The sequence below is a fragment of the Quercus lobata genome, chromosome 3, assembly GCF_001633185.2.
Source record: "Quercus lobata isolate SW786 chromosome 3, ValleyOak3.0 Primary Assembly, whole genome shotgun sequence".
NCBI classification, from domain to species: Eukaryota; Viridiplantae; Streptophyta; class Magnoliopsida; order Fagales; family Fagaceae; genus Quercus; species Quercus lobata.
The window spans coordinates 13,547,756-13,557,103 of record NC_044906.1 but is presented as its reverse complement, the minus strand read 5'-3'; the positions used below and the strand labels follow the sequence as shown (position 1 = coordinate 13,557,103).

The following is a 9,348-nucleotide window of genomic DNA, read 5'->3' as shown; positions in this document are numbered from 1 at the left end:
TTTATGGATGAAATAGTAAATAACATCCGATTGACATGAAATTTGACATGCATTTTAAGAATATAAAGAACATACAATTTAATGGTTATATTTTCAAAATATGTAGCTATGTTAATTGTTTAGTGAAAGTTGTAGTATTAAGCTATAACTAAGTTGTAGTCAAATTTTGTTCGTAAACTTTGTTCCTCTTAACAATATATTGAGTCCTTAGAAACAAAAAAGAAAAATCAAAGAAAAATTTTATTTAACTAAAATTTTGAAAAAGATGTAACTTGCAGTATTGATAATATGATTATCATGCAACGATTTCAAAATAAAATAAAAAAATTTATGTTAATTGTTTAGTGAAAGTTGTAGTCTTAAGCTACAACTAAGTTGTAGTCAAATTTTGTTCGTAAACTTTGTTCCTCTTAACAATATATTGAGTCCTTAGAAACAAAAAAGAAAAATTCAAGAAAAAATTTATTTAACTAAAATTTTGAAAACGATGTAACTTGCAGTATTGATAATATGATTATCATGTAACGATTTCAAAATAAAATAAAATAAATTTGTAGATGAAAATTTTAAGACTTCATGTATTTGGGTTTTTTTTTCCTTTTTTTTTTTTGGTTGCGTCATGCTAATGAGTGCTTTTAGGATATTGGTTAACAATCTAGTTAAAGAAAGTTTTTATGGGAAAAGAAAAAAAAAAGCAATTAAAGTTTTAACAACTTTTTTCATTTCCCATAAAAGTAATGTCAATTATTTCCTAAAATAAATTGTTAACCAATGCCTTAAGGGCACTCGTTAGCATTTCCCTTTATCTTTTTATTAGATTTTTTTTAATTTAAGTTTCTTCATGACCACCTTGGAAAAAATTCTTGAAGCCGCCACTGCTCAGTTGTAAATTAAATAGCTAAGATTTTGAATGTGATAAGGATTTGTGTAGATTAAGAATTTAAGATTAAATTAATCAACAATAGAAACATCTATATATGTATATATAGACATGCATGCAACACTATGCTTAGGCTCAGAAAATGAAGATTGATGAAGTAATGATGACAAAGAGAGTTTACAACATCTTTCTCCACCTTTTGCTTGCAAATTGAAGCTCTCTAAGTTCAATGAAAATGGCTTAAATGGTTGATATTTTTGGGAAGATAGCACTTTGGAGAGATTTCAATTGAAACCTAAATATAAAATAGAAAAACACCATTTAACCCAAAAACATAAGTCTGGATCTAATTATGTTATATTAATCTCTTAACTTCTTTAGTATTTTCTATGTGGGACTTTTACTGACATGTATTCGTTAACAGGTACAAATGAGATATATAGATAATGAGAACTAAGTTGGCAGAAATAGGAAGAAGTATTAGGTCATCTTTTCGGCATCATACCTCGAGTTTTCAAAGAAGTTGATGATTGAGTTCTAAAAAGGGTGATGGCTGAATATGACCTGCAGTGGGCTGCAATTGAGAGATTGCCTACATTTGAGCGGCTGAGATCATCCTTATTTGACAATAATGGCGATGTTGGTGGTACTGATAATAAAGGAAAAAGGGTGATAGATGTCACCAAGCTTGGAGCTCAAGAACGCCATCTCTTCATAGAGAAGCTCATTAAGCACATTGAGCATGACAACCTTCTCTTGTTGAGAAAAATAAAAAACATGATAGACAAGTAATCCTTTTACTCACTTTTTTTTTTCTTGTAAAAATCATGCCTAAGTATATACAAGGAACATATGTATGTACAATCAATTTGAATGGATTTGATGTCATACCAACTAAGTCATAGATAGAGAAGCAAAAACTTGCATGCTAGAATTGAATTCACATACCATGTTGCTGTTCTTTGCTCTTGCTATCTTTTTCATTGCTCTACGAGTTAGTGTTTTTTTCCATGCATGTACCAATGAACAGTTCATTTGTCTGAATTGTTTTTGAAGCTTACCAAAAAATGAATTGTTTTTGCAGTGTTGGTGTAAAATTGCCCACTGTGGAGGTGAGATACAAAAATTTGCGTGTGGAGGCTGAATGTGAGGTGGTTCACGGCAAGCCCCTTCCAACACTATGGAATTCTCTTAAAAGCGTACTCTCTGTAAGTATTTTCATTTTTGGAGGGTAATTCAGAGTTTGATTTATGGATTTTTAGCTTTGACATAGAAGTTTTAAAAAAATAAATAAATAAATAAAAGGCATCATGGGGTATAAATATGCATATACACGTGCATGTTTGTGAGTCTCAGTATGACCATCTTAGATCAAAGAAAATGGGATTAATTTTTTTCATTCATTATATTTTCTTAATTTTATGTAATTTTCATAATTTTAGGATTCCATTTTCTTGATTTTAAGGTTTTCCTTATCAAATTAGAGTCTTGTCTATTTTGATATATTTTGACTTTTTAATAAAGTTTTTAGGAGCCTTTAAATAGGCTTAGAATTTGTTTTCAATAATTTAATAAAAAAATATGGTTCCTTATTTCTGATGGATACTAGAGTTTTTTTTCTTGAGACTACAAGAAGTCCTTATAGATTTAATGGTTTTCATCTAACTAGAACGATATCTAACACCTTTACACTTTTCATTCTGCATCAATAACCAAGAAGTAACCAGGGTTTTCTGAATCTTGCTGAATTGTATAACCTACAGTTTATGAATAGTTTATTTATTTTATCTAAAACTACAGTTATCAGCTTATTATATAACATGTATGAATATTGGAAAATCAAGGTTGTCTTCTTTCTTTCTTAACAGGTATTCACTAAGTTGCCAGGTTCAAAGTCAAGTCAAACCAAGATAAGCATCATCAATGACGTCAGTGGTATCATAAAGCCAGGAAGGTAAGCTATAGCCTCTATACAGAAATAATTGAAATTGAGTTCCTCACTTTGTCGGTCTGTCTTTATCTCTTCTTTAAATGGTATCTTTCTTGTAGGATACTTCTAAGTGGTATCATATACAGAAATTTTATTAAGTAAAGAACCTTTGTATGATTTAGATTGGTGTATTAAGGAAATTTTGAGGACTTGTAGTATATTTTTTAGATATGTGAGGGACATATAATTGGCTTGTCATGCTTTATTCATCGAAGGTGCTTTATTTTGTGCAGAATTTTCAATTGGGAAAGAGATTATACTGTAATTTCTTATCACCTGATGCTATCCCATTTTTATGAAATCTTCATTGATACACTACCTCTATACATAAATTTATAATGCTTTGGAGTGGGGAATATTGTCCCTTCACTTTGAAATACTTTCTAGAGTCTGTAATACTATACATTCAGAAGGTTTTTTTTTTAATAGTTTGTTTAAGGGCACATTAAAAATTCACTATAATTTTACAACATTCCCAAATTATACTAGAATTCTACAATTTCACTACAATTTTTGTTGTGTCCTTAGCTTCAATGATTTTTTTTTTTTTTTAACAATAAAGAGAACTGAAAAATGCGCTTTAATGAGGCTAGAAATGTGTTTACATGGCCTTACCTTTCTTGCAGGATAACTCTACTGCGTGGTCCCCCGGGTTGTGGGAGGCCACCCTTTTAAAGGCTCTATCAAGGAATCTAAACCAATCTCTCAAGGTTTCACACTCACAATAATTGCAATGCAAATTGCAGGATGATCACTACAGAAAATATAAAAAAAAAGCTCAAAGCAATACCTATGTAGATCCTAACATTTTAAATTTATAATGTTAAAATAGAAAGAATTAAATAAAACATGTAAAAAGAGAAAGTAGAAATAAGAGAATCAATTAACATAGTTCGGCTTGATGGCATATGTCTATAGCGGAAAGACAAGTAGTCACATCTTTGCTATATTGAACTGTATGTTACAATATTTAATGTAGGGTATATATAAAAATAGATTAGGCTTAGTATAGTAAGCCTAAACCAAAATAGTCTAATGCATTACAGAACCACGATAGCCTATGGTGTTATACATCATGGCTTATGTATTTATGGTAATCTATTCTAACGTCCCCATCAAAATCAAGTGTAAACTTGAAGACAACTTAAATTTGGAATATATGCATGTGAAGGAAACCATGTCCATGAAGACCAGAGGACAACTATTATGTTCAGAGGATGGCTACACCAGTGGCCTGGAGTTGCCAACATGTTCAAGTGAGCGAAGGCGTAGGCCATTGGCTTGGTTGGAAGAACTTTCTAGCAGAGTGTGAGAAGGGTTTTCGACTGATTTTTGGTATGCTCAAGTGGTCGAAAATACCTAGAAGGAATTCTAAAATATAGAGAAATTCTCAAAATTCTAGCTATTATACCATTTTAGAGTTGTTGGGATTGAGAGTGTGAGATAAAAAAAATATTATGGTAATTTCCTAATATATGCTAACATATAAAACTGAAATATCAGATTCTATATGCTATACTGGCTATAGCGAACTGATCCTTTAGCTGCTTGTGAAAATATTGTAAGATTTTGTTGTGGCTGTAGAAGAACTCTTAAATTATACCTACACCCTTGTGTTAACAATTAAAATATGTGAAACAAATACTTTAGTGTGTAATGAAAGTGTTGTATTATGCCTCTTATCTCCTTTTCTCTAATAGATTACTGGGGAAATTTCTTACAATGGATACAAGCTAGAAGAGTTTGTTCCCCAAAAGACTTCATCCTATATTAGCCAAAATGACCTGCACATTCATGAGATGACTGTGAGGGAAATAATGGATTTTTCAGCACGTTGTCAAGGTGTTGGAAGCCGAGCAGGTAACTTTTCCTTAGAGATTCTTCTTAAAGATGATTCAGTTATGGATTCCCTATTAATTCATAACAATGATGATGATAATAATAATAATAATAATACTTGTTTTTGGCCTAATGAAGAGGTTATGGTGGTCAGTGAAAGGGAGAAGGAAGCTGGAGTTGTTCCAGATCCAGACATAGACACTTACATGAAGGAAGCTGGAGTTGTCTGTGAACTTATCTGTACTGCTATAGCATCATTCAAATACTGTTCTTTATATGTATGAAGGAGACATGCCGAGTGGTTTTGCTATGTGAGAAATTAATAACAAAGGTCAAAATACATCCCTTTGTTTTGATCAACAAATATGATCACGGACCTTGTAGCTCAATTGGTACTTTCTGATGTTTCCAACAAAGACATCCAAGATTCAACTCTCTCCTCCCCAAACTATAAAATTAGCAAAAGGGAAAAAAATGGAATCAAATCCCACCCAAATCCATTAGATAAATATTTTTTGAAAATGAAAAAAAAAAAAAAAAAAAAAAAAAAAAAAACTTCTGATAATGTCAAAAAGTATTGATGGAATCCTTGAGGCTGAATCCCCTTACTCTGAGGAAATTCTGTGCTGTACATAGAAACAATCGTAGCCATAGCAAAAGACATAGCAATGTGTAAGAGTTTGACCATCCAATTCGCATCTTCAAACTAAAGATGGCTTCCTTCTAACCACCTCGAGTATGGGGCGAGATGTTAGTGTATAGACTCATTTATCATATTATCACATTTAGCACATGTTATTGGCGTATCTTATTTGGCACAAGTTAGCCCTTGATTGTAACTAAAATTTAGGAACATTACTTGTCCTTAATTTTAGTCCAATCAAGAGATCATCAAAGGTAAAATTTAGCATATTTATATATATGCTTCCTTGAACAGTACCAATATATACAGAAATACAGAGAATATGCAGATTCTTTCAGAATAGTTTTATTCTTTAATTCCTCTGTCTCTTTGTTTCAACATACTCCTTATTTGCAAATTTGAAAGTGCACACAATGTATTTGAACATGTTCCTTTATTAGAACATGTAACATTGCAATCCTAGGTTCTACGTGTGCATTATCATGCAAGTCAAAGTAAAGCAATGTGCAGCATAGTAAAGTTAGTGCAGCTATTGATTGAAGTTACAAAACTCTAATATCTTTAGGTACAATAATTATTATGCGAGTTCATTTAAAGCATTGTGCACCACGGTCATGTCATTCTATGATATTCTTTTGTTCCTACCTCTTGATGGTATTCATAAGTTATATTTTGCTATATTAATCTTACCATTTTCTCTGACAGGCAATTTCTGTCAAAGGACTAAAAGGAACCCTTCAAACAGATTACATATTAAAGGTCACTCTCTTTTAACTAAGCTGAAAGAAAAGCTTGTACCTTGTAATTCCTATACGGATGAATGCCTTACCAGTTTATGTCTATTGCTGCCTTGGCTTCTCAGATTCTTGCACTTGATATCTGTGCTGACACTCTAGTTGGAAATGCCATGAGGAGAGGTATCTCCGGTGTTCAGAAAAAAAGATTGACTACAGGTAGTTTGAATAATAGAATGATAGTTGTTCTGTTATTTACTAGTGTTACTGAGATAGCCAAATCCCAATGTCAGCTTACAATTTTGACCACAAGGAATTAAATTAAAATTTGGCAGGGGAGATGATTGTAGGTCCTACAAAAGCCCTGTTTATGGATGAAATAACAAATGGTTTAGACAGTTCCACTGCATTTCAACTTGTTACTTGTCTTCAGCAGATGGCGCATATCACAGATGCTACTGTACTGGTTTCACTTCTTCAGCAGCTCCAGAAACCTTTGATCTTTTTGATGACCTTATTTTAATGTCAGAAGGGAAGATTGTGTATCATGGTCCACATGATCATGTTCTAGAATATTTTGAGGATTAGGGTTTTAGGTGTCCTGAGAGGAAAGGGATTGCTGATTTTGTCCAAGAGGTAAGTGCATAAAAGCCTTCTATTTTTTTTTTTTTTTTTTTTTTTTTTTTTTTTTTTTTTTTTTTTTTTTAAAGCTTTCGTTTCTTTAAAAGAACAACTTTGTCCTATCCTTATGCAGGTTATCTCTAGAAAAGATCAAGCACAGTACTGGTATCACATGGAGGAACCTTACAGTTATGTTTCAGTTGATATGTTCTCTAGGAAGTTCAAGGAATCTCCTTATGGAAAGAAGCTAGATGAGGAGCTCTCGGAGCCATATGATAAATCCCAAAGCCATAAGGACGCTCTTTCCTTTAGTGTGTATTCTCTTTCTAAATGGGAACTTGTTAGAGCATGTGCATCAAGGGAGCTTCTTCTCATGAAAAGGAATTCTTTCATATATATCTTCAAAACAACTCAGGTTAGGAAATGTACTTTTGTATTAAAACCGATTCTCATTCTTTCCATTTCAGTCATGTTCTTTATTTCCTTTGTCAAAGGCCCTGCAAATCTGAAACTCGCTTTGGTCTCTTCTATCTGCAGCTTTTTGTCATTGCATGTATCACAATGACTGTATTTTTACAGACTCAGATGGGTATTGATGTTCTTCATGCAAATTACTATATGGGTGCCCTGTTTTATTTTCTTGACATACTTCTTGTTGACGGACTTCCAGAGTTGGCCATGACTCTTCAAAGGCTTGAAGTATTCTACAAACAAAAAGAATTCTGTTTTTACCCAGCTTAGGCATATGCAATCCCAGCAAGTGTTTTAAAGGTTCCACTTTCATTTGTGGAATCTCTAGTTTGGACATCTCTTACTTATTATGTAATTGGATATAGTCCTGAGGCCAAAAGGTGAACTTGACATGAAAATTTGTAAATTTACTTGTGCATTTCCCTGTATTTTTGGTTCATCAATTAGTGTCCTTGTTTTAAAGATTTTTATCTTTTTTTATAGAAATCAATGTTTACTTTATCTTTCTTGTCTAGTAAAAATTAATGAAGTTAGCCTTTAATTTATATAGCTGTCCAAAATTTGGAATGTAAGTGCAGAAGCAGTCTCAGTTTCTTTTTGTTATGACTCTAATAATTTTCTTTGTTTTCAGGTTCTTCTGCCAGATCATTCTTCTTTTCACAGTGCACTTGTCTTCATTATCCATGTTTCGTTTCGTGGCTTCAGTCTTCCAGACTCATACTTCTGCCATTACTGCTGGTAGTTTGGCAGTATTTTTACAGTTTGTATTTGGTGGCTTCATTATCACTCAACGTAAGGTTATCATACCTCTTCTCCAATCTCATTCTAATATAACCAGTTGAGAGGATCAGCTGTGCTTTTTTGTTTCAGCTTCTATGCCTGTTTGGTTGAAGTGGGGTTTCTAGGTTTCTCCCCTGACATATGGAGAAATAGGCCTTTCTTTGAATGAATTTCTTGCCCCACGATGGCAAAAGCCAAAAGGTGAGTCTCTCATTGCATACCAAAAAATCCTGTCTATTTTATGCTGATACAACTGCGCATGAGCAAGGGGCATACCTGGTGATTTTATGGCTCTTCCAAAGAGATCAACAATGAAATCCAATCAGATAAATTCTCAAATGTCCTCACTAATTATTAGTGTCTTTATTGAAGTATGTTATTTTAATTTGAATCTCAAACTTTTGTGCCAACTATATAAATCTTATTTCCTGTTACAACATATAAAGTTGATGGGCCAAACCTTTCTTGGAGTGTGGAAGTTCAAATCCTTCTTCACTATCTCCATCCACCCACTTCTGCCTTTTCTAATCTTAGCCAATTTTTTGTTAGCTTATGCAAATTCAAAAATACTTCTTCACTATTTACTTCCACCCACTTTTGGCTTCTTTTAAAATATTAGCCAGTAAGTCATAATGTTGTATTGGGGCTTCATTACTTCTAAAGCACTAAAACTTCAATAGATTTTCTTATAATATCACTTGTTAATTGTAAAAAATCTTGCACCCGAGTCCCAAAACGCACCTGTGCTTCATAGTGAATTTATCTTTTTTTTAATCCCTAGTGTTGATAAGATATGTTTATCGTATTGCTACAGCTTCTTTCAAGTAGTTTCCATACTTATTAAGGAGTTGTGATGTGGGAGATTTCAAGAAATGTGGTGAAGCATTTAACTCAATACATCTGTGATCAACTACTCAATTAATCAAGACAAATTTATTGCTATTGGATGCAATTTGCATGATCACGTCTATGATTCTTATTGGGTGGTATTTCTCATCTATTAGATCCAAATAAATGTAACTTTAAAGTTTAGTTTTTGCTTTTGTTTGTACTTGGTTCTTTTTGTTTATAAATTTTGTATCATCCATTTTAGTGAAGTAGGGTGTAGAAAAGATATTTGTGATCTATAGTTGATTCAAGGGTTCAACCCAATGCTATTTTGACTAATTGAGGGCCCTTGGCAATCAAGAGATGGTACTTCACATCAGAGGCTAAGGTGCATACTTCATAGGCATGTGCACAAAAATGAGTTATTTATTTATTTTTTAATATATGTATAGACATAATATTGGGACATTTTGTGGTTTCAGTTGCAATCTTAAATAAATATTTTCTATTTTTATTGCACCCATTAAGGGATTCCTCCTATAAAGTAGTTTTTTAATGGTTG

The 9,348-nt window shown here is 32.5% G+C and overlaps 1 pseudogene; it reads left to right on the top strand.

The window, feature by feature from the left end:
• Positions 1 to 1,326: 1,326 nt before the first annotated feature.
• Positions 1,327 to 8,786, top strand: LOC115980362 (annotated as a pseudogene).
• The last annotated feature ends 562 nt before the right edge of the window (positions 8,787 to 9,348 follow it).